Source organism: Hirundo rustica, chromosome Z, assembly GCF_015227805.2.
Source record: "Hirundo rustica isolate bHirRus1 chromosome Z, bHirRus1.pri.v3, whole genome shotgun sequence".
Classification (NCBI taxonomy): Eukaryota; Metazoa; Chordata; class Aves; order Passeriformes; family Hirundinidae; genus Hirundo; species Hirundo rustica.
In genome coordinates, this window is record NC_053488.1 from 56397896 (window position 1) to 56419225 (window position 21330).

A 21330-nucleotide genomic window follows, 5' to 3' on the forward strand; every position below is an offset into this window, starting at 1 on the left:
GATTTCCTCAAGATAATTGCTATTAGAAACTAAATTCAGTGGTTTAGAACAGAAATTACATAATTTTAGTTGCTCTGCCCACCTGCTGCATGATTTGAGGCATATTTGGGAGAGCAGCTGTTTTCAGACTTTCAGTCTTTAACCTAACTACCTTGGACTATGTATTTTCAGTAAAAGTCCTATACTAGTAAATTGGCATATAATTCAGTCAAAAATCTAAACATTAAAATTAAGCTGAGAGGGCATGAAGATCTGAAAATATGTATACTCCAGCTTCAATATGGGTAGAACTGATGGCAATTAAAATTCGTCTCCAACCTACCCAGGAGTATTTTCCCTGGATCTGTTAAGGACTTTTCTCTCCATGCTTTTCTTTCACCACTCTTACAAAAGAGAAATGCAGTCAAATGGAAACTAGGGTAAACTCCATGCAAACAATTCATACATCTTCAGTATAGCTCTATTTTACTGAAGCAATGCAAAGGATTGTGCTACCAGCACAATGCTTAGGAAAATGTAGATTCTGAATAAAGAGCTCTGCATTCCACTGGCAGCTGAGGAGATCAAACTGAAAATATGCCAGCAGTATAGACCGATGCATTATCACCCCCTCCCTCTTGCTGCATAACTGTGCTTCATAATGTGCCATAACATTGGCAAGCACAGCTCAGAGCTTTTTAAGAACACAAGGAAGCTCATGAATAATGGTTGAATCAGGAAAGTGATAATTAAATGAGACAACTGAATGCTGGTGGAGTCCCCAGTGGAAAATACTCTTAAGTGAAGATCATCTTCATTTTCCTGAGTTTAGCAGTACAACACTAAAGATATTTTTCAAGCCAACATTTTAATGAAAATATTAAAGTTCCCAAAAAGATATGAGGTATTTTCTTGTATGTGAGCTCTGTTTTAAAATAGAACATATATGATGTCCTTCAAAGAGAAGAAAAAAAAAATTAAAAAAAATATAAAACTTAAAGGCCTTAATTCTTCATTTTGCTGGTTTACCAAACTAGTTGACACTATTAAATTTATATTATGCAATGTTGCAACCAATAATGGGTAAATCGTAAGCATGTGCCACCTCCAGTTTCTCCTACTTCATGGCCTTAGAGCAAACATGGCTAGCTGCCATTTGTCAGTGGCCAGTCTCAAATTTTTGTACAATAAGCATCTCCCTGTCCTGTCGCCAGAACCTGCTCCTCCTGAAGCTGTGCTGCAAGGAGAGGCTGCCATGCTCCTTGCTCATTAATCAACAGGCAGTGGGTGTGAGAGCTAGGAGGTGCAAGCCAAACATGCATATCCTTTCTCTGTTTTGTACTCTCCAACTGAGTGCTCTCCCACAGTTAACCCCTCAAAACAGAAATGAGTAATGAGTCTTGTTATGGAACAAAAAATTGCTTTTTGTAAAAGCACTAGAAGTCAAAATGATTGAATGACCTGAAGTCATGTGGACATGATGACAAAATTTGACTGTAACACAACAGTTTTTGTGACTTATGGTGTGCGTAATATACATTCGTTCATCCATTTTTATTTGAAATAAAGTCTTGTTCCTTTATCACCTTGTCCTGGTTTGGGACAAATTTGGGAGAAAACCCCGGTATAGGATCCCTCTAAGGAAGCAAACCCAAGTGGCCCCTCCCTCCAACCGGTCCAGTAAAAAAAAAACAACAAAACAACCCTTTGGAGGAAAGTGGAAAAAACTATTTTACTAAACAAATGAAGTGCATACAAGCATAAAGAATGAATAATATGAAACAATAAAACCTCTCCTTCTGAAGTGAGATGGCAAATTGAGAAAGTCCTTGCCGTGGGGGGAGCTCGGCTCTCTCTCAGTCTCTCCTCAGTCCCAGTCCCTCCGGCGCTGCTGGAAAATGCCGAGGTCCAGGCCCCGGTGAGCTGCAGGTGCAGCCCCCAGTGCTCCCCTGGGTTTTCAGTCCACAGCAGGTTTAAACAGTTCCAAGAAAAAGGAAAAAAAACAGTCCAGGGAAATTCTCTGCCCTAGCTAGCTGAAACGAACTAAAAGCAAAGAAAAAAAAATCTGTCCTGCAGTCTCTCCAAGCCTCCGCCGAACACCCCGTCCGCAGAAGAATGTGGAGGAGTCGGGCAGTTTTCTCAAAACAAACTCCGCGCTTCTCCTTGCTCTTAGAACCAGTCTTAAAGGCACAGAACTCAATATACAGCACAAACAGAACAAACAACTGGGGATACAAGCATCATAAAGTTATCCTAGGACACACCTGACTTGTCATTCTTAAAAAAAAAAAAAAACAAAAAACCACCAAACCTGATTGACAGTTTATCTCAAGGTTGCCTTTCAAATTCAGAGCTTTTTTTAAAAATTGGCAGTTTTTATATATCTTCCTGAAAGGATAATTTTAGCATCTGCACTCTCTGAATTAAAAGATCTAGAAAAATTATTTGGGGTATGTTTTTGTTAAAACACCATACAGACTATTAGAATTTATCATATTTATGTGATTTTTTTCAGTAAAATTTCAGTTTCAGTCTTTATTATGGTGGTAAATGCAATGGAAATTTGAAGAATCTTTATACTAGCAAGGACAAAAGGTCAAAAGCTTTATCACACCTAAATGAAGGTGGCAGATTTCTCTCACTTTTAAAGGGAAGGTATAAAAGCAATGAAGATTATTTATTCACAGACCATTGTACTTCACAGAACCTTAATCCATTGTAATCAAGGTTCTGGGTTGGGTATATATAAAAGTATAAACTTCGCTTAACTCACACAAGAAGAATTAATAATATGAATTTTCTTTTTTTCTCTTGTAAGGAAGCTTAGAGTTGCTCTCTCTCTCACTTTGCCAGGTGCCTCAGAAAACTTGGCCACTGCGGATTTTAATATATAATAGGTGCTTACATATTTTTAGACTCTCTTAGTTGTTCCAGATCCACTTTATGGTGCACGAACGCAGTATTTTTCTACCAGAGGAAATGAATGTGCCGAAGACCTGGTTGCAGAGGTGGGGGTGGAGGTTTTTGGCTCTGTGTGGGGTGACCACGGTGTCGCTAGAGGACACGAGAAGAGTTATACTCACACAGTTAAGTCATCAGGGCAAAAAGAGGGAAGTTTATTTTCTTGACCTCACTTATATAGATTCTGGACAATGACCAGGGATTGGAGAATAAGGTTGCCACCTCTCCACCCCACTGGTCACACTAGAAGTCCATCAATTGTCCCTCATCAGAGAAGAATGAGAAAACGATCATTTTGTTTATGTTACAATCCATGAGAAGGCTCCACTACAAAAATGCAAACAATCAGAAGAAGTAAAAAAATACGGCAACACCACGGAGTTCATTGCATACCACCAACGTCTTCATTGCTTTCAGCAGGACAACCTGGGAACCAGAATCCAGAAGTTCTTCTTACTAGGCTTGCTGAGGCTTGCTGGATCAGAATGGACTATTGCCTTGAAATCCTGGTGCACTGGGTTCCTTCTGCTGTCCACCATCTCCCCGCTGTGCTGTCTTTCCTCTGGAGCAGGCCTATGGAGTGATGGTGCTGAAAGGGACAGCTCTGAGCCAGCGGCAGGGGTCAGCACCCTGCAGAGGTGTTTGATGCACACCCTCTCATGCAGACAGACAGACACATGGACACACACACACACACACAATTCGTGCTGCAGAGATTTGGAGGTGGCAACGCAAGCAGCTTCAGAGGGCTGAGCTCAGCCAGTAGCTTCATGATCCCTGTTTAGATGAACTAACTTCCAGGGTTTGTTTGTCCCTGCTTTCCATGCAGGAGATCTCCTCACCGCATTCCCTTTGTTTCCCACATACCTGGGTGTCGTGAGCACCATCTTCAGGAAGTTGGTGGGGGGTTTTTTTGTTTTTGTTTTTGTTTTTGTGGTTTTTTGGTTTTTTTTTTTTGTGGGTTTTTTTTTTTTTCCCCCCCAAGGTGAATACCCTTTTGTGGGTAAATCATGTCTTTTTTGTGCTCTTGTTATTAATACTACAGCTGCTATTGTGGTTTTAGTAAATTTTTATTTCAACTAATAATTTTTAATCTATTGTGCCTTCCTTACCAAAATGGACTGGGGAAGGGAGTGGTTTGTTTGGAATTTAATTGCCCTGCTGGGATTAAAATCAGCCCAGACAGTAGAATCTCATGGGCTACGAAACCTTTCTGGAAGTTGGAAATCTCTGAATCCCCTCCATTCTCAGGAAAACAGAATGATGGGGAGTAATTATTTAAATGGCTATTTCCCCACCATATTTGTTCCCTGATCCACTGTGCTGGCACACCACCAAGCTGGTGGAATAACAACTGAAGGCTCTTGCCTAGGATGGCATAACTACTGGTAGTTCTATACCAGCTTGATTTCCCTTCCACATACTAGAAATTAAATAGTAGCATTAAAAACTTCCTAGTTTTTTGTTTCATTTTAAGGATTTTTCCATTATATTGGGGAGGGTAGGAAGTGAAAATCTAGAGAAAACAGTAAATCTAAACTGATCACTTCCATTTAGCTGTTGAACCAAAGAAGAAAGAGAAAATATGGTCTAGTCTAAGAGGACACCCTAAATCAAGTTTCATATTTTTTCAGATAGTGCCTATGACACTGGCATTATGGAAAAATAGATAGAGATGAAAATATGCAGAGTGAAGTTGCCAAATACACATAAGAGATGGGTCAGGTTATTTATATGTGACATCAGAAGAAGTGTAGAAAGTGTGTAGAAAGTGTGTAGAAAGTGTGTAGAAAGTGTGTAGAAAGCGTAGAAAGTTCCTTGTAGCTTCCCATATTCTAGTCTGTATAAAAAATGTTGGGAAAATATCTTGAAGTGCAATATAAAAGAAAAAAAAAATTTGATCTTGTTATTAAAGTTAGAGGTGTCAATAAAAGACACACAAAAAAATCCTTGCCTTCTAAGAAAATAAGGTATCTTTGTTGGCATGGGATAGCAGACTTGATTTCAGCCGTGGTGTTTGTAGTCTTTAAGGGGAATTATTTTTGGTGAATAGGCTATTGTCATCCTCTCAAAAAGATTAGATTATTGCCTGCATTTAGTCCCTAAATAATAGTTGCTTTAGGCTAGGATGTCAAAGAGAAGGAGAAAAAATTATGTGAAAAAAAGCAAATACCAAAAATGGGTAAGCACCTTAAATAATATTTAAAAGTTCATCATTCATTGTGAATGCATCTTTAAAGTGGTATGGCATTGGTTGAATGTAGATCACATGTGAAAAAATTTACAATATCATTTTTACAATATCATTCTTACAATATCAAAACAGATGAAGAAATCCTCAAGGTGTCATAATCTCATAATCTAGTGAATTAAGAAGGATCTGACCACGATGCTTTGAATCTCTACCTTTTGTTTGCCACTGCCTTTCAGGTTAGCTTGAAGATTCTCTCTTAAATGTCTTTAGTATTCACAGCTGTAGGAAAGACATGACAATTTTTAAGTAATCTACAAGTTTATCAGTAGAAAAGTTAAATTTCACTTGGGAGAGAAATTTATAGCTGAAAATCATCAGATGACTTTTTCTCTTGTTATGGCCTACACTGAGACGATGAGTAACAAGGTACTTTAATTCTGACAAAAAAGAGTGAATACGGCCCCAAATTTATTATCTTGTCTTTTATTAGCTAAATGTTTGGGGGGTTTATATTCTTCAGTTGTCCTAGAATAAATTTTATAAGGGGGCAAATATTTTCTTTCTTTCAGGTACAGAGATGCTTCAGTGTTTGGAAAAGTCAGAATTTTATGGATTGAGTTTTTTACTCCTCAGGGAGCTGGTGAAGCTGTGAATCTTTCCAAAGCCAAAGTTATCACCTGGGTAAGTATATATTTTCAAGAGTTTAATAAATATAATCTCCAAAACATGCCTCCCTTAGGATGTGGCTTAATCATTCTTTGCTACTCTTCACATCTGCTACATCCAGGAGAGGTATTCCATTGATCCCCTTTTTTAAATAAGGAGACCTATGCTAATCCACACTGATTTTAGGATCTTGAGTGATATTACAAACTGTACGGAAGTCTTCCTTGTCAAAGAGCTGGCAGCTGACTTTCTTATTTAAAACTTCACTTCCTGATTGAGACAAAAATCTTAAAATTAAATTAATTTTAAAATTATAGCACTTACTGGTACAAATAAATAATTCTGGGGACCCTGTTTCATGCATTTCGCTCTCTAAAAATCAATACAATAATGACCCTTTCACCTTCCATGGAAGGTGATTTAGATAATTTAGATGTGGTGCATGGTGAGCTTCTGGGCACATCCTGCTCCCTCACTGAAGCAGCATGGCACCGTGGGATTGCCAGCATGCCTGTCTGAGGAGGACTGCTGAAGAGAAGGAAGCTGTGCTAAGGGCACAATCCTGTTCACACAATCCAACACTGCAAAATTAATGAAAACCACTAAACTCAGGATTTCCACTAATCAAAATATCCTTTGACTCTCTTTTTTGAGAGGTAAATGTAAAAGCAATAGTTAATAAAACAAAACAAGAGAATGGGGCAGATGTCAAACTACTAATAAACCTATAAAGGCTAGATGAGGACTCCTAGACTAGAAAAGACCCATAGTCCAGATATATAAAGCAGGAGCTTGAATTAGGTAGTACATTTCCTCCTCAAGGCAGATGCACGAGTCTTTATGTGCTTAAAAATACTGACCCAAGTGGCACATGCATGATTAGCTAAGGAGACCTGTGAGCCAAAGAAAAACTTCTCTCTCATTGTTCTTGAATTCCAGTGCAATGATTTTATTTCTTGATCACATTGAAAATCTGTTTGGGCAAGATTACTAGGCATTTAGAAACAACTCAGTTTTTCAATTTGTGTGACAATTTTTATTTATTTGTGTTATATAAGTCTGGAGTATACAACTGAAGTATAGAAGCACTTATATAACGTGTTCATAAGTATCTCAGCTGTAAGAAGAGTAAGAAAGAGCTCTAGATACGGGCTTATGTATGATTCTCCTGATACCATACAGAATCAAGTATGCTTAGATGATGAAAAGCTGATATAATTAAGCAGTCTAATAATGCTACTATTATGAATATTAGAAGTCCTTTATTTTTGTTATATTCCATGGACTGTTTTCAACACCACAGTATCTAACTGCAACATATGTGACTTGTCTCCAACTTAAAAAATAACAGTTAGGGTCTTTACCTAGTGACTCAGCACAAAATGTTTGTGCCCAAGTGGTGGTTTTTCACAGCTGTTAGTCTGTTTTATGAAATATGGATCCATTGAAACTGTTCTACAGCCTTGAATAAGGCATCTAAGTTAGTATTTCAGTAATTATATTGTGTAATATTAAAGAGTTGATTTCATGATGCCTTAATTAAGGAATCGTGTTATCAGAATGTACTTTCAGGGACTAAACATTTCAATTGTTGTGCCAAATTTGGTAAAAAGCTGTCAATTGTTTGTGAAATTAAAGCAGAAAATGTTTTTAAGAAGTGCTTTGCTTTTCTCCTCCTCTCTGAAGACACCTGTTGTATAACAGAGAACACAGTTTTAGTAAGCCTGAAGGTTCTTTTCTCTTTTTGGTGCATGTCCCTTTCTCTCATTAATTTTACATACCGAACAAAAAGTTCTCCAAGACCTAGAGATTGTATTTTACCAACTTGTTTCTTGCAGTGAGTTGATCTGCCTTGTAAGGTGTGACTTCCATAAATCTAATTTATTTGTGAAAAGTCTTTTCCCCTTTATGTCCTACTTGTCCTGTAGACCGCTTCCTCAGGACTCATACTCTCTTTGACCATTCATCTACCAACTTTATTCATCATCACTTTCAAGTACTGTCTATCAAGTGAGATTGATACCAGGAGTAGATTTTAAAATTATTATGGTTGGGAAGACACACACATTCCAAGTGCCAGCTAAGCTCAAAGGAGGTCACTTATTCTAAAATGTGTGCAATTAAATGAAAACTATGTACATTGAAAAATGGTAGTCTTTGAAGTTTCTCACTTGTTACAGTAGCAAATAAAGTAATTTGGTCTGAATTAACACAGTCAAATAATTACCTTTTTAAACTCTTTGTCTGGTACGCTGAAGTTACATAAATACATGCTATGACTTTGGTAACGCCAAAGAGTCAAACAGCATCAAAATAATATTTTGAAGACTGAAGTCTACCTCCTAAAAGGACCAATTTCTTTTTTCAAAAGGAATATAAGCCCTAAATACTATAGCTTTATTTATTTATTTATATTTATTCCCTTCCCTTCCCTTCCCTTCCCTTCCCTTCCCTTCCCTTCCCTTCCCTTCCCTTCCCTTCCCTTCCCTTCCCTTCCCTTCCCTTCCCTTCCCTTCCCTTCCCTTCCCTTCCCTTCCCTTCCCTTCCCTTCCCTTCCCTTCCCTTCCCTTCCCTTCCCTTCCCTTCCCTTCCCTTCCCTTCCCTTCCCTTCCCTTCCCTTCCCTTCCCTTCCCTTCCCTTCCCTTCCCTTCCCTTCCCTTCCCTTCCCTTCCCTTCCCTTCCCGCACCTTCCCTTCCCTTCCCGCACCTTCCCTTCCCTTCCCTCCCTTCCCTTCCCTTCCCTTCCCTTCCCTTCCCTTCCCTTCCCTTCCCTTCCCTTCCCTTCCCTTCCCTTCCCTTCCCTTCCCTTCCCTTCCTTCCCTTCCCTTCCCTTCCCTTCCCTTCCCTTCCTTCCCTTCCCTTCCCTTCCCTTCCCTTCCCTTCCCTTCCTTCCCTTCCCTTCCCTTCCCTTCCCTTCCCTTCCCTTCCCTTCCCTTCCCTTCCCTTCCCTTCCCTTCCCTTCCCTTCCCTTCCCTTCCCTTCCCTTCCCTTCCCTTCCCTTCCCTTCCCTTCCCTTCCCTTCCCTTCCCTTCCCTTCCCTTCCCTTCCCTTCCCTTCCCGCACCTTCCCTTCCCTTCCCGCACCTTCCCTTCCCTTCCCTTCCCTTCCCTTCCCTTCCCTTCCCTTCCCTTCCCTTCCCTTCCCTTCCCTTCCCTTCCCTTCCCTTCCCTTCCCTTCCCTTCCCTTCCTTCCCTTCCCTTCCCTTCCCTTCCCTTCCCTTCCCTTCCCTTCCCTTCCCTTCCTTCCCTTCCCTTCCCTTCCCTTCCCTTCCCTTCCCTTCCCTTCCCTTCCCTTCCCTTCCCTTCCCTTCCCTTCCCTTCCCTTCCCTTCCCTTCCCGCACCTTCCCGCACCTTCCCGCACCTTCCCGCACCTTCCCACACCTTCCCGCACTTTCCCGCACTTTCCTGCACCTTCCCTTCCCTATTTATTGATCACTATCAGGCCATTTTCCTTTAAAGGGGAAGGGTCAAAAGGATTAAGTTTCACTCATAAACAAGACCTCATAATGAGGGGCCTTCAAGCCTTTCAGTACTTGGCAGATCTTTCTCAACACAGAAAAAGTTGGATATACAGCCAGATTGTGGGGATTCACTTTGTCATTGCTACTCCACCAGCAGCAGTTTAAAAAATTGCTTTAAGCCCCTTCTATAGACTTGCAACATGTGAAATGTTGTCTTTTTTCTTCTGCATTTGTTTTTTCACCATAATTGGTCACATTATTAGTTCTAAGTGCACTGAAAAAATATATGACTCCAACTTTAAAATATTTGATTAATTTTCCTTTTCAGATGATCATTTATTCAAAGATTAATTTTCTGCTAATACTTGGCCAGAAAGTTACAGATGACAGGAGCAGGATATTAAAGCATTTTTCCTGTTGACTCTCTACTTTGCAAGCAGCTTGTGTACATAAAAACAAGTCCTGTCCCAAACCTTCATTCCCTTCTAGACAACCACAGATTTACTGAAAGCCAAAAGTGAGCAAAGGAATGGAGAACAGAGCTGAATGAAGCATATATCTCACAATATACCATAATTCATACATGATTTAATCTATTACTTTATTCTGATTCATACAACCATAGAATATTAAGGGTTGGAAGGGACCTTAAAGGCAATCTAGTCCCAACCTCCCCTATGAGCAGAGGCACATCCCAGCAGACAGGGCTTGCCCAAGGCCTTATCAACTTGGCCTTGGACACTGCCAGGGTTGAGGCATCCCCAACCTGCCTGGGCAATCTATTCCATTGTCTCACCACCCTCAAAATAAAGAATTTCTTCCTATTGTTACAATCCACCCCTGAGCACAGGTCACCCAAGGTTCTGGTCAATTAATCACTTGGGGCAGATTTAAATGAAGTGGCACTGAATGACCGGCATTTATATGTACATATATATTATGTACATATCTATACATATGTGTGTGTGTGTAGATATATGTACACACATATATCCCAGCTTCCGTGTAGCCCCCCTTCAGATACTGGAAGGCTGCTCTAAGGTCTCCGTGCAGCCTTCTCTTCTCTAGGCTGAACAGTCCCAACTTTCTAAGCCTGTCTTTGTAGGGCACATGCTCCAGTTCTCTTACCAACCTCATGGCCCTCATCCAGACTTGCTCCAACATTTCCATGTCCTTACACTGGAAACACCAGGACTGTATGCAGCACTATAGTTAGGATCTCACAAGAGCAGAGTAGAGCTAAGGACCACCTCCTTCAACCTGCTGGCCATACACCTTTTAGTGAAGCCTAGGATGGCTTTCTAGGTTGCAAGTGCACACTGCCAGCTCATATTGTTTTTCATCAACCATCTCTTCCAAGTCCTTCTCCATAGGACTACTCTCAATCACTTCTCCACCCAACCTGAATGTGTCTAGAATTGCCCCAACTCACATGTAATTGCCCCAACTCTGGTGCCATCCAGGACAAGGTTAATTTTTGTTGTAGCTAGGAGGGCCATGTCCAGGACCTTGAGGTTATTCTGTACTACCTCACCTCATGTTCAGGAGGTGGTGGAAGAGGAAGGTCTCCCCTACAGTCAGACCAGTGATGAAGCAAGGGGTCAGGGCAGCACTAGGTTCTGCATTGTGAGTACTTGCATATGGATCTATCTTGTAGACTCTGTTGTTGTTACTGTTAGTTTTCTTAGTGCTATTCTCAGTAAACTATTCTTATCTCAAACTGTGATCTTTACCTTTTGTGCCTCCAGTTCTGCTCTCCATTTTTCTGTGGGGGGGGGGAGGGCAAGGTGAGGGTGATTGAGTGGCTCATGATTTGAAGTGCTTCAGTAGGAGCACTAAACTGGAGAATAACATTGCTATACCATGGCAAGTAGGATCTTGCACTTCACTTTGTTGAAGTTCATCAATTTTGTGTCAGTCAAAGCATGACATGGTCTCTCTGTGTGGCATCCCTTCCTCCAGTGTGCTGTTGTCAGTGAATTTGCTGAGACTTCACTCAATCCCACTATTCATGTTGGTCACAAAGATGTTGAACAGTCTTGGTGCCATTACTGGTCCCTGAGGGACACCACTGGTACAATGGTCTCCACAGGTACACTGACACATTGACTACAACTCCTTGTGTGTGGCCATCCAGCCAATTCTTTTTCCACTGAGTCATGCATCCATCAAATTTATGTCTCTCAAATTTGGAGACAGTAACGTCATAAGGGACAGTGTCAAATGTTTTTCATAAATCCAGGTAGATGATGCCAGTTGCTCTGTCCCTATCCATCAATACTGTAGCCCCATCACCAAATTTGTCAGGTACAACTTCTCTTTTGTAAAGCCATCTTGGCTGTTACCAATCACCTCTTCGTTTTCCATGTGCCTGAGCATAGTTTCCAGGAGAATCTGCTCCATGATCTTGCCTGGCACTAAGGTGAGACTGACCAGTCAGTAGTTCCATGGATGTTCTGGTTTCTCCATTTTATAAATGGGGGTTATATTCTGCTTTTTCTAGTCTTTGAGGACATCACCTGACTGCCACAAGTTTTCAAAATTAATGGAAAATGGCTTAGCAACTATGACAGCTCCCTCAGGACACTTGGATGAATCTCATCAGGTCTTCCTGTGGACTTGTACATGTTCAAGTTCTTTAGGTGGTCTCAAACCTGATCCTTTCCCATAGTGGGCTTAGGGTCTTCATTTTCCCAGTTTGTGAATTTGAGTTTCTTCTCTGTTTGGGTAGGGTTGCTGGAGCACTTCCTGTTGAAGACTGAGGTATAGAACTCATTGAGAATCTCATCCTTCTCCATGTCCAGGTCAGTCAGGTCTCCTGTTTCCTGCTGCAGAAGCCCCATATTATCCGTAAACTTTCTTTTGTTTGCAACATACCTATAGAAGCTCTCTGTCTTATTCTTGTTATCTCTGCGTGGACTCAATTCTAAGTGAGCTTTGGCTTCCTTAACCTATTCCATCCTGTATAATTTCACTGTATGCCTCCCAGGTAACCTATCCTCATTTCTACCTTATGAAAACTTCTTTATGTTTTGTTCTGAGTTTGCTCATCATCTCCTCATTCATCCATGTAGGCCTCCTGACATTTTTTGCCCAATTTCCTCCTTGTTTGGATGCATTGCTCCTGAGCTTGGAGGAGGTGATTTTCAAATACCAGCCAGCATTCTTTTTCACCTCTGCCCTCCAGGTCTCCATCTCAAGTAGGTCCATGAAGAGGCCAAAATGTGCTCTCCTGAAGCCCAGGGCAGTGACTTGTCTGCATGGCCTCCTTACTGCCATGAGGACCCCACCACTGTCCTGCGGTCACTGCAGCCAAGGCTGTCTTGGATCACTACAATTGCCACGAGCTCGTCCCTGCTGGTGAGCACAAAGTCCAGCATGGCAAGTCTTCTTGTTGACTGCTCTATCACTGTATGAGGAAGTTGTCATTGACACATTCAAGGAACCTCTGGGATTACTTGTGCCCTACTGTGTTATCCCTCCAATAGATATGGTGGGTGAAGACCAGTGTTCCTATTGAGGGCTTCATCAACACCATCCTCACGTCTGGGTGGTCTGCATCAGACCCCCCACTATAGTGTCCCCCGTCCCTGCCCTCCATTTTATCTTGACCCACAAGCCCTTGCTTGGCTCTGCATCCTTCCCCAGGCAGAGTTCCGTATACTCCAGCTGGTTGTTAACAGAGGGGCTTGTGCCCTACCTTTGTCTCCCAAGCCTGTGTTTCCTAAAAAGCCTAAAACTTTCCATTCCAATGCTCCAGTCATGGCACCCATCCCATCATGTCTCTGGGATGCCAATAATATCATGCAGGTGTGCATGTCTCTAGTTCATCTCAACTGTTCCCCGTATTATGTGCTTTTGTGTACAGCCACCTGAACCAGATGAAGGCCCCAGATAAAGCCAGCCCACAGGCTGGAGTGTCTGGAATGCCTTTGCACTCTTCCAGGCATCCATTACAGATATTTGCAGCTGACTGGCAGAATAGGTACCCCCTGTCCCTTAACAAACCCCCTTCACCAGTTTGGAAAATCCCCAACCAAAGATACTTCTCCCCTTTGTGAGATGGACTCCACCTTTAGGCTGGGCTTGCCAAAGCAAGTCCCGTGGACTGAGTGATCTGACTATGGTACCATTGCTCTAACCATTTATTGACCTGCCAAACCCATCTGGCCATTATTCAAGCACATCTTGTTTGACCTGGAGAATTGATGAAGAAATAATTGACCTTCAGAGCAATTTACCACCCATCCCAGGGCTCTCTAGTCCATCTTAATGCTTCCCAGCCAGTTGCTGGTTATGTCACCTATGCCCCCATGGAACACTAGTAGTGAGTAATAATCATGGAGTTTGGCTAGGCTTGGCAGCTTCTCAGTAACATCCAGGCTTGGAAACGGGTCAGATGTGCCTCTGTGCCTCTTAAAGCAGAGTCACCTGCTACTATCCCATGCCATATTTTCTTGGGTGAACTAGTCTTTAATTTCTTGATTTGTGAAGGCTGGACTGCTCTAGTTATCTCTGGCTGTTCTTCTAGTGTGCTGGGTGTTGCCTCAGTCTGCAGAACCATAAAGTGGTTCTGGGTGGTGATGTTAAGCTAGGTGAGAATATCTGGTTTTGACAAAAAGACCCTTCCTTTTATTAGTTCCTTTTCTCTTCCTTTTGTTTGTGTTTGTTTGAGGCTTTTTCTTTGCTACTTCCCAACTCCTTGTGTTAATGTCTTCCCTCCCTTCCATGAGTGCCAGTGGATGAATTTTTGGCCTCTCCTCGGTGGGCTGTGTTTTCTCCTACCATCAGGGCTTGGAACAACTGTCCAATTCCCTCTGAGCTTCCCTGATATCCCTTATCTTTTGACTGCCTCCTGCAGCTTGTCCACCTGTTGCTGGAGGTCCTCCACCAAGGCATACCTGTTAGAGTTCAGTGAACTATCCCTCTCATACTCACTAATACTTCCTGACCTCTCCACTTCCTCTTTCAGCACTGCAGCAAGTAGCTCATCCACCTGTTCACATCACAGAGAGGTGTTATCCCTGCTGCCCTCAAGCATCAGGGACAAGCTCAGGCACTCACTGCAGCTGGCAATCTGGACAACTGCATGTTGATGTGTGAGGTCTGTCTGGACCACCACATTCCAGCTTTTAACTGAGTGGAAACCACTGTTAATTCTCTTCTGGTTGACTGAGTGATGACTCACTCTCTAAATTAATTTGTCCTTAGGTACAGCTGGGGGCTGTGCCCCACTGTTGTGAACTGCTGTGCAAATTGTCATGTCACACCCTGTCGGAGGTTCTACACCCTTTTTGCCCACTCCCGGGAGCCGTTTAAATCTCCCAGAGATGCTCCTGGCAACTCCTCCTCTACGTCTGATTGGTTCCTGAGGGCTTCCAGGTACACATGGGGCTCTGAGCTGCTGATGATGTGTCCTTGAGCCCAGAACCCCCTGTACAGTGTGGTCCCACATTCACCTCCGGGCTTCCCCCAGTCACTGCTGCTGCCACCTCACTGATGGCAAGTTCAGTGTAAGTTCAGTGCAGATACTAACCTGGAAAGAATGGAATATCAAAACTACTATATTTTGGCACTCCCACATTCTTTTTTTTCCAGCATCCTTGACTAGCAGTCATGGGACTAATTTTTTCTTACAGACATTATTATTTGAGGTTATTTCTTGCCATCCCATCCAGCTTCCAAGGAGATGCTGCATATCCCATTTAGGTAGCTATTTGCTTTTTTCATCAAGTTGCTTGCTGGCATAGAAAACCCCATCAACTTCATAAACATGAAAGGCCTATCTGTGGATGTGAAGCAGTCCTTATCCCTGCAGGGAAAGAACATTCTTCTTCCTAGTGGCCTAGAAAGCAGCTCTGGGTTTTTACTAAGCAGTGCACACTTTCTCAGCAGATTGAATGGTCCATGTGTCCAAAACCAAATGAAATGTCAAAGAAAATTGATAGTCTGTAGTACCATGACATGAAAGGTTCACCAGTTCAACAAAATCCTTGTAGGGAAAGAAGAAAAAAAGTCCTCCAAAGCTAACAGTGTAAACGGTGGGGATTAGCATATTTTATAATTATATTCAACTATTTCAATTCCACTTATTTTTCCTGTGTTTTGTGCTCATGAATAAATTAATTTTACCATGACCAGTGGAAGACAGCATCAAAGAATTTCCTTGTTTGGGACCTGAGTTTATGTGAAAGAAACTGTTTGCTTTCTGATGGTCCAGATTTGAGAGGAAAATTCCTGACCAGTCAGGGGTACTGAATTGGGAATAGTACCTGAATCTGGAATACCGGGGTGCAATAGACAGCTCTCATAGCTCCACCATTTCCACCATCTTCTTTAACAAGGGCTTATAGATGTAAGCTACTCAAAACTCAATTTAATTCCTCCTTACTTTTTTTTTTTTTTTTTTTTTTTAATAAAAGGTGTGGTTTTTTTCCTCTTATTAATTTTAAAAATAAATCAGCATTTGCATGGAAAGCACAGTAATGCTTATTGAATAAAAAAAGCTATTTCTTGAGGATTTTTTTGTTGGAAAGACAACTTTGCAGAATTAGTCACCTATACTCAACTTATATTTCCTTTTTGAAAGCTGTACTTTGAAAGAAAATATCCAGCCAGTTTTCCAATAAAATCTTGGACACAGAGGTTTTATTAATTTCTTATCATATATATTACAAGGCCTGTTGCTATTTTTTCCTCTATTTTTTAATTTAATAACTACATTCACATTACAAGTGTTGCCAACCACTGCTTTTCAGTCTCCTGTCTATATTCCTCTTAACCTTTTTTTTTTTTTTTTTTTTTTTTTAAACTGAAAGGACTAAAGCAAGTGTCTAGAGTTAAATCTTTTTCCCCACTTCCTTAAGCTGTGAGGCTGAATTAAATAATTGTCAGAGTGTCGAAGGGAATGTGAGGCCTGAATTCATTGTCTCTGCTATTGAAGGAAAAAGAATACAAAAGACAATAAACCCATCAATATCAGAAGTCCTGTGTCTCTGACCTGAGTGACGCTGATACAGTAAAAGCAGTATTCTTAAGAGAAATACATATTTGCACTAGCCTAATAGAAATTATTGCTCTCAGGGTCAGTATTTGAGTACATGTTCACAAAGCGGGTGCAGCATTCCTGATGCAAATATACTGGACGTTGCAAGAAAGATGATAACCTCCCCCCAGACAAAACTCCAAAACAAAGACAGGGAATTGCTTCTTCCAAGCTCTCTGGGATACTGCAAGTGAGCACTGTAACATGGCAGAATTTATGAGTGTGACTAATACAAGGTGACAGCTCAGTTCAGATCTCTCTGCCCCTCTTTAGTGAGACCATTTTAATGAAATGTTTGTTTACTCTTCAAAAGCTGAACCCAGCTTGCAGGGAATGCCTATTTTGTATTTATCTGAGTCTGGTTTGGAAGAGCTAGATATTTAAGTGACTAACAAACCATAGCACTGGTGAGTTGGCCTCTTATGGGAACAACAGCTCAGAAAATATCTGCTACCTCTTCACTACAGGCAGTAGATTCTTGCCTTCAGGATAGCTATAGGAATTCCCAGGGGAATGAACACAGGAAAGGATCGAAAAAGATACTTTAACATGGATTATTTGTGAACGGTGGTGGATGGGCTATTTTCAGCAATTATTATAACAAATTGACACAATGTTGCCACCAATCCCTAAATAATAAAACTGTTGTGATACGCTCATAACAAGTAATGGAAGAGCACAGCTAAAAGAAAAAAAAAAAAAAAAAAAAGTGACAGTTTTAAGAGAGCAAGAATAATAATGGTGATCGGTAGCTGCATACAACAGCAAATATATTTTTTATTGCATGTAACAAACAAGCAAACAAACAAACAAACAAACAAACAAAGGTACCAGATAGGACAAGCACATTTCAATACTGAGATGCTAGAAATCTGGGTGGATTTTTTTTGTCCCCTTGGATTTTTTTCCAAGACAAACCATGGACTAAATATAAGTGAAGTAAAGATGTGCTGTGCCCTGCTTATAAATCCATAGGATCATAAATCAAGGGTGTCAAATAAGGCTAAGAGTTAAAAGGAGGGAAAGAAAAAAAATCATGGTCTTTAAAAGCACATCTTTTTCCCAAAAGACTGAAAAGATGTTAGTCAGCATGGCATCTGAATTTTTTGTGTGCTTTTGCATGGGAAAAGAGAAAGACACGCAAAGATTAACTACAGAAAATAGCACTGCATGGGGTACAATGCCCTATGGCTTTCCACTACATTCACGGCATCACAAAGCTTTGCAGGCAAGACCATCACTCTCTGATGCAGCCAATGACTCTATCTGAGACCTGCAACCCTGCACCAAGCTTCCCTCTTCCCTCAGCTGTACCATCATGTGTCTGCTCCCTTTGGGACAGCAGAAGACCAGTCAGCATGAGCTTGTCCCATGAGCTCCAGCTGTCCGCAGTAATGTGGAGGGAGTTGGCTTGTTGTCACCTCCCTGTCATCATACACAGGTTTGTAATTTCTCCCTTGCAACACAGTATTCCAGCACAGACTGGGCTTCTGAATTTTCCCCCCTTAAATTGCTGCAACTCAATGAATAATTGCTACAACTCAATGATTATATTTACTACAGAATATAGTGTTTTGCTAAATTTTCAGCATCCTCAAAGCCATTACTAATAAGGACAGATCAAGTTCTGCTATTTTCATGAAGAAATAGGCAAATACGTCAATATGAACTAGAATCCAGACATAGCAAGAAAAGGGTGTAAAAACACTGCAATGTTCATTTAATCCTTGATGAGTACTCATATAACATTTATGGCAGTCAGTCTCAGTCACGGTAAATGCAGTAAATATGTCTCATTTTATTGGATTGCCACGATATAGTGATCTTATAAGAGTATACAAATAGTTTAAGACATGGTGTTACAGCCTTTGTATTAAGTGTTCTGCATGATTGTTGAGTCTCTTATTAATTTTATCACTATCATTATATATTACTATTAGCTACAAAATTGAGCAAGCATATTTTGTAAATATTTTCTAGTTAAACTGTCTTCTAACTGGCAACAGGACTTTTTTAACCTCTTGTGAGGTGAGGTCCAATACTGGCCTTTATTTCAACAGTGGTAAAACGTAATCTTTCATTCGCCGCCTATGCTTTTTCTCATTTTTCCCTCCTCTCTGAAGAACAATTTTTAAGTTTCTTCTACGCAGTCCTTTTTAATGGATTTTCTATGCAAGCCTTCAAATATACAAGTAGAGATTTACAGATTGTGCAGAAGATATTGTGCAGAGAAGATATTCTGTAAAGGTTATGTCTACATGCTTTTCTGCATGTACATCACAGAAGCGTAAGCCTATGGACAGATAATCACACTTCAGATTTTGTATAGTCATATGAAAGAGATTTTTTTCTTATTTCAGGTTTCTTTTTCCTCTCCGTGTTTCTGCATAAAAATTCTGTGGAAAGTGCAATATTCACGATTAGGATATTTTTCTCTTTTTCCTTGGATGATGTTTTAAAGCACTTTTCCTAGCCGCTAAATCTTCACCATATTCTAGCTCAAGAAAATGCACTTACACTTGCATGGCAACCTTATTCCTATTTCACCACAAAAGATAATGACACTTTTATGCACAACCCCCAAATTTCACTCAGATATGGATTTTTTTTTTTTTTTTTTTTGTCAGACAAAGGTAATATCACTATTCAAATTGAAGTAAATAAGTTTTAAATTTCTGTTACACTGATTTCCAACTCTGAGTGTTTTTTAAAATACATTTCCATGAATATTTAATATATTACAATGATTTTGAGCCCAGAAAATCTTAACAGAGAACTGGAAGAAAATTCTATTTGATTTTCACCAGTGTTTGGAAATTTCACTGAAGAGCATGAAGAGATTACCAAATTTTGCAATTACAGCATGCAAAATTTTATGTATTTCCAGGCAAACACACAGGCCTGCACTGTATGCTTTACATTAGGCTACATATTTTATTTTAAAAAGACACAATCGATAGCCTATGGCTGCTGAATTTCAAAATTACTATGTGGGTTATTTAATTCCATCCTATAATTGAACAATAGCCCCTCACTGTTCTAGTAGCATTTATTTTTAATTTTTCAGGTAGCCATTTAAAACCAAAATATTCTGGACTATCAGCTCAGTGGAGAAGTTCACATGCTAATGAAAAGAACACCGGTAATTTAGTCAGCAGATATCTACCAGTCATGGTAGATGTAATCTTTCTTTGATCTACAAAAATGTTTTAGCTGCACCAGTTTTTTACCTTGAACTTAAATCTGATCACCATCTAAGCTTTTCTTATTCAATGCAAACCGATTTGTCATACTTTAAAAATTCTTTGTGACAGATAAAAAATTATAGGCTCATTATTCACATTTCATTCCATAACCTTCAAAGGTCACATCTTCTGCTGGACTTACGTACTATTTCCCTATAGGCTGATATTTCTAAAAAGGAACCTAGATAAACATAATGTTATTTATTTATGAGGGCATTGAGAGCCTTCATCTTCTTTCATCCAGTTAGAATAAACATTTGGTAAACGTGCCACTTTTGTCACTGACCGTAACACCCTTCATAACACTAATCATCAAGAAGTGCTAAAAAGCAAAATTAACTTAATCAGCGGAACTTTTGTTCTTCTTATCCAGTCCTCATTTCCTGTCCAAAGGTGGGTTTTGAAACAGCTCTAAAAGTCACTATTTTCCCCAAGGAAAAGAGGAAGTAAATTTAAAAATTATTATTACTGAAGTACTATATCATATCACCTATCACATAACTGAAGTAATTGCTCACTCTATCAACAGCACAACTAGAAAGGAAAAAAAGGGAAGTAGGGGGTGGCTAGGCCACCAGGCCTTGTGCACCAGTGCTGAATTTAATTGTGCGCCTTTAAACTCTCCAACAAAATCCTTGTTTCGTTCATCCAACCATGGTAGCTGCGTGGGTTTCGAAAAATTTTGATCTTAAAGAAGATAAAGGAATAGATTCAGAACAGCTGTAAGTCAGAGATTCTCTAGATAATGAAGACCATAAATTCCCAGAGAAGACCATTGTGCTAGCCTGAGATTTCTAAGCTTGCTAAGTTTTGGAATAATTTCTTACTGTCAGAAGGTGATTAAATTATGCAACTTTAATGCTGAATATCTTCAAGTTCATCCTGAAAAATTCCAAACTGGGAGGGATAGCGTTTAACAGACTAGATATAATAGGAAATGTTTTGCTGTCACATACTTACTTTTGGGTTAATTTCAGATACTTCACAGAAATTATTCTGGGTTTCAATCCGAGTAACTGACAACTAAACATATTCTTATATCCCTGTGATGTTTAAGCTTGTGGCAAATACATGCTCCTGGCAGATGAATAACAATTTCAAACCTTTGAAAACTATTTTGTGAACTGTGATGACACAGATGGCAGGGTGTGCACAAATGTGGTAAAGGGACCAGCTTTCTGTGAGTGAACATGTAAAGTACGCCATTACCGCCAAGGTCCTAGAGCCTCTCTGCTGTCTTTAGCTGTTAGACAGCCAGATTCTGGGAATTCACTATGCTTTTAAAACTTGACTTCTGTCTGTGTCATATGTAAAGAGCAGTACCTTTAAACACTGAACTCCAGCACTGTAAAAAATATTCTGAATACACAGATATCTGAGGGAGTTTAATAAAATTTGAGTAATATGAACATTTTCGAGAATATTATTCCTGAAAATTTGAATGTAGATTCCTCCAGTCATTCTCTTTAAAGGAAAAAACTTCCTTAAGATATTTGTTTGATTGGTTACAGTAAACCGCTTGATAGACTACAAAGCTGATTTTCTTGCTTGTATGAGTAAGGAGACTCTTAAAATCGCTGATACAAATTCCCTACTGGCTTGGATTAGTATAACTCTGCAAAATGCAGTTGTGATGCGCCACCATTAACAAAATTAAAAGGTGAAGAATGAGATGAAATGGACTTCTGTTATTCTGAAGTCCATGTGATTCTCCTTTTTTGCAAAGGCTACATTCTAAAACCAGGCTCCAATTTTGCACAGGATCAATAGAGTTATGTC

The 21330-nt window shown here is 40.2% G+C and overlaps 1 long non-coding RNA gene across 1 annotated transcript in view; it reads left to right on the forward strand.

Moving 5' to 3' along the window:
- The window catches only part of LOC120765704 (uncharacterized), a 32802-nt gene that overhangs the window by 2092 nt on the left and 9380 nt on the right, over positions 1-21330 (forward strand). Inside the window, exon 2 of the long non-coding RNA XR_005704493.2 lies at positions 5704-5815. This is a non-coding gene — a long non-coding RNA (uncharacterized LOC120765704). The remainder of the gene's footprint in view (positions 1-5703; positions 5816-21330) is intronic.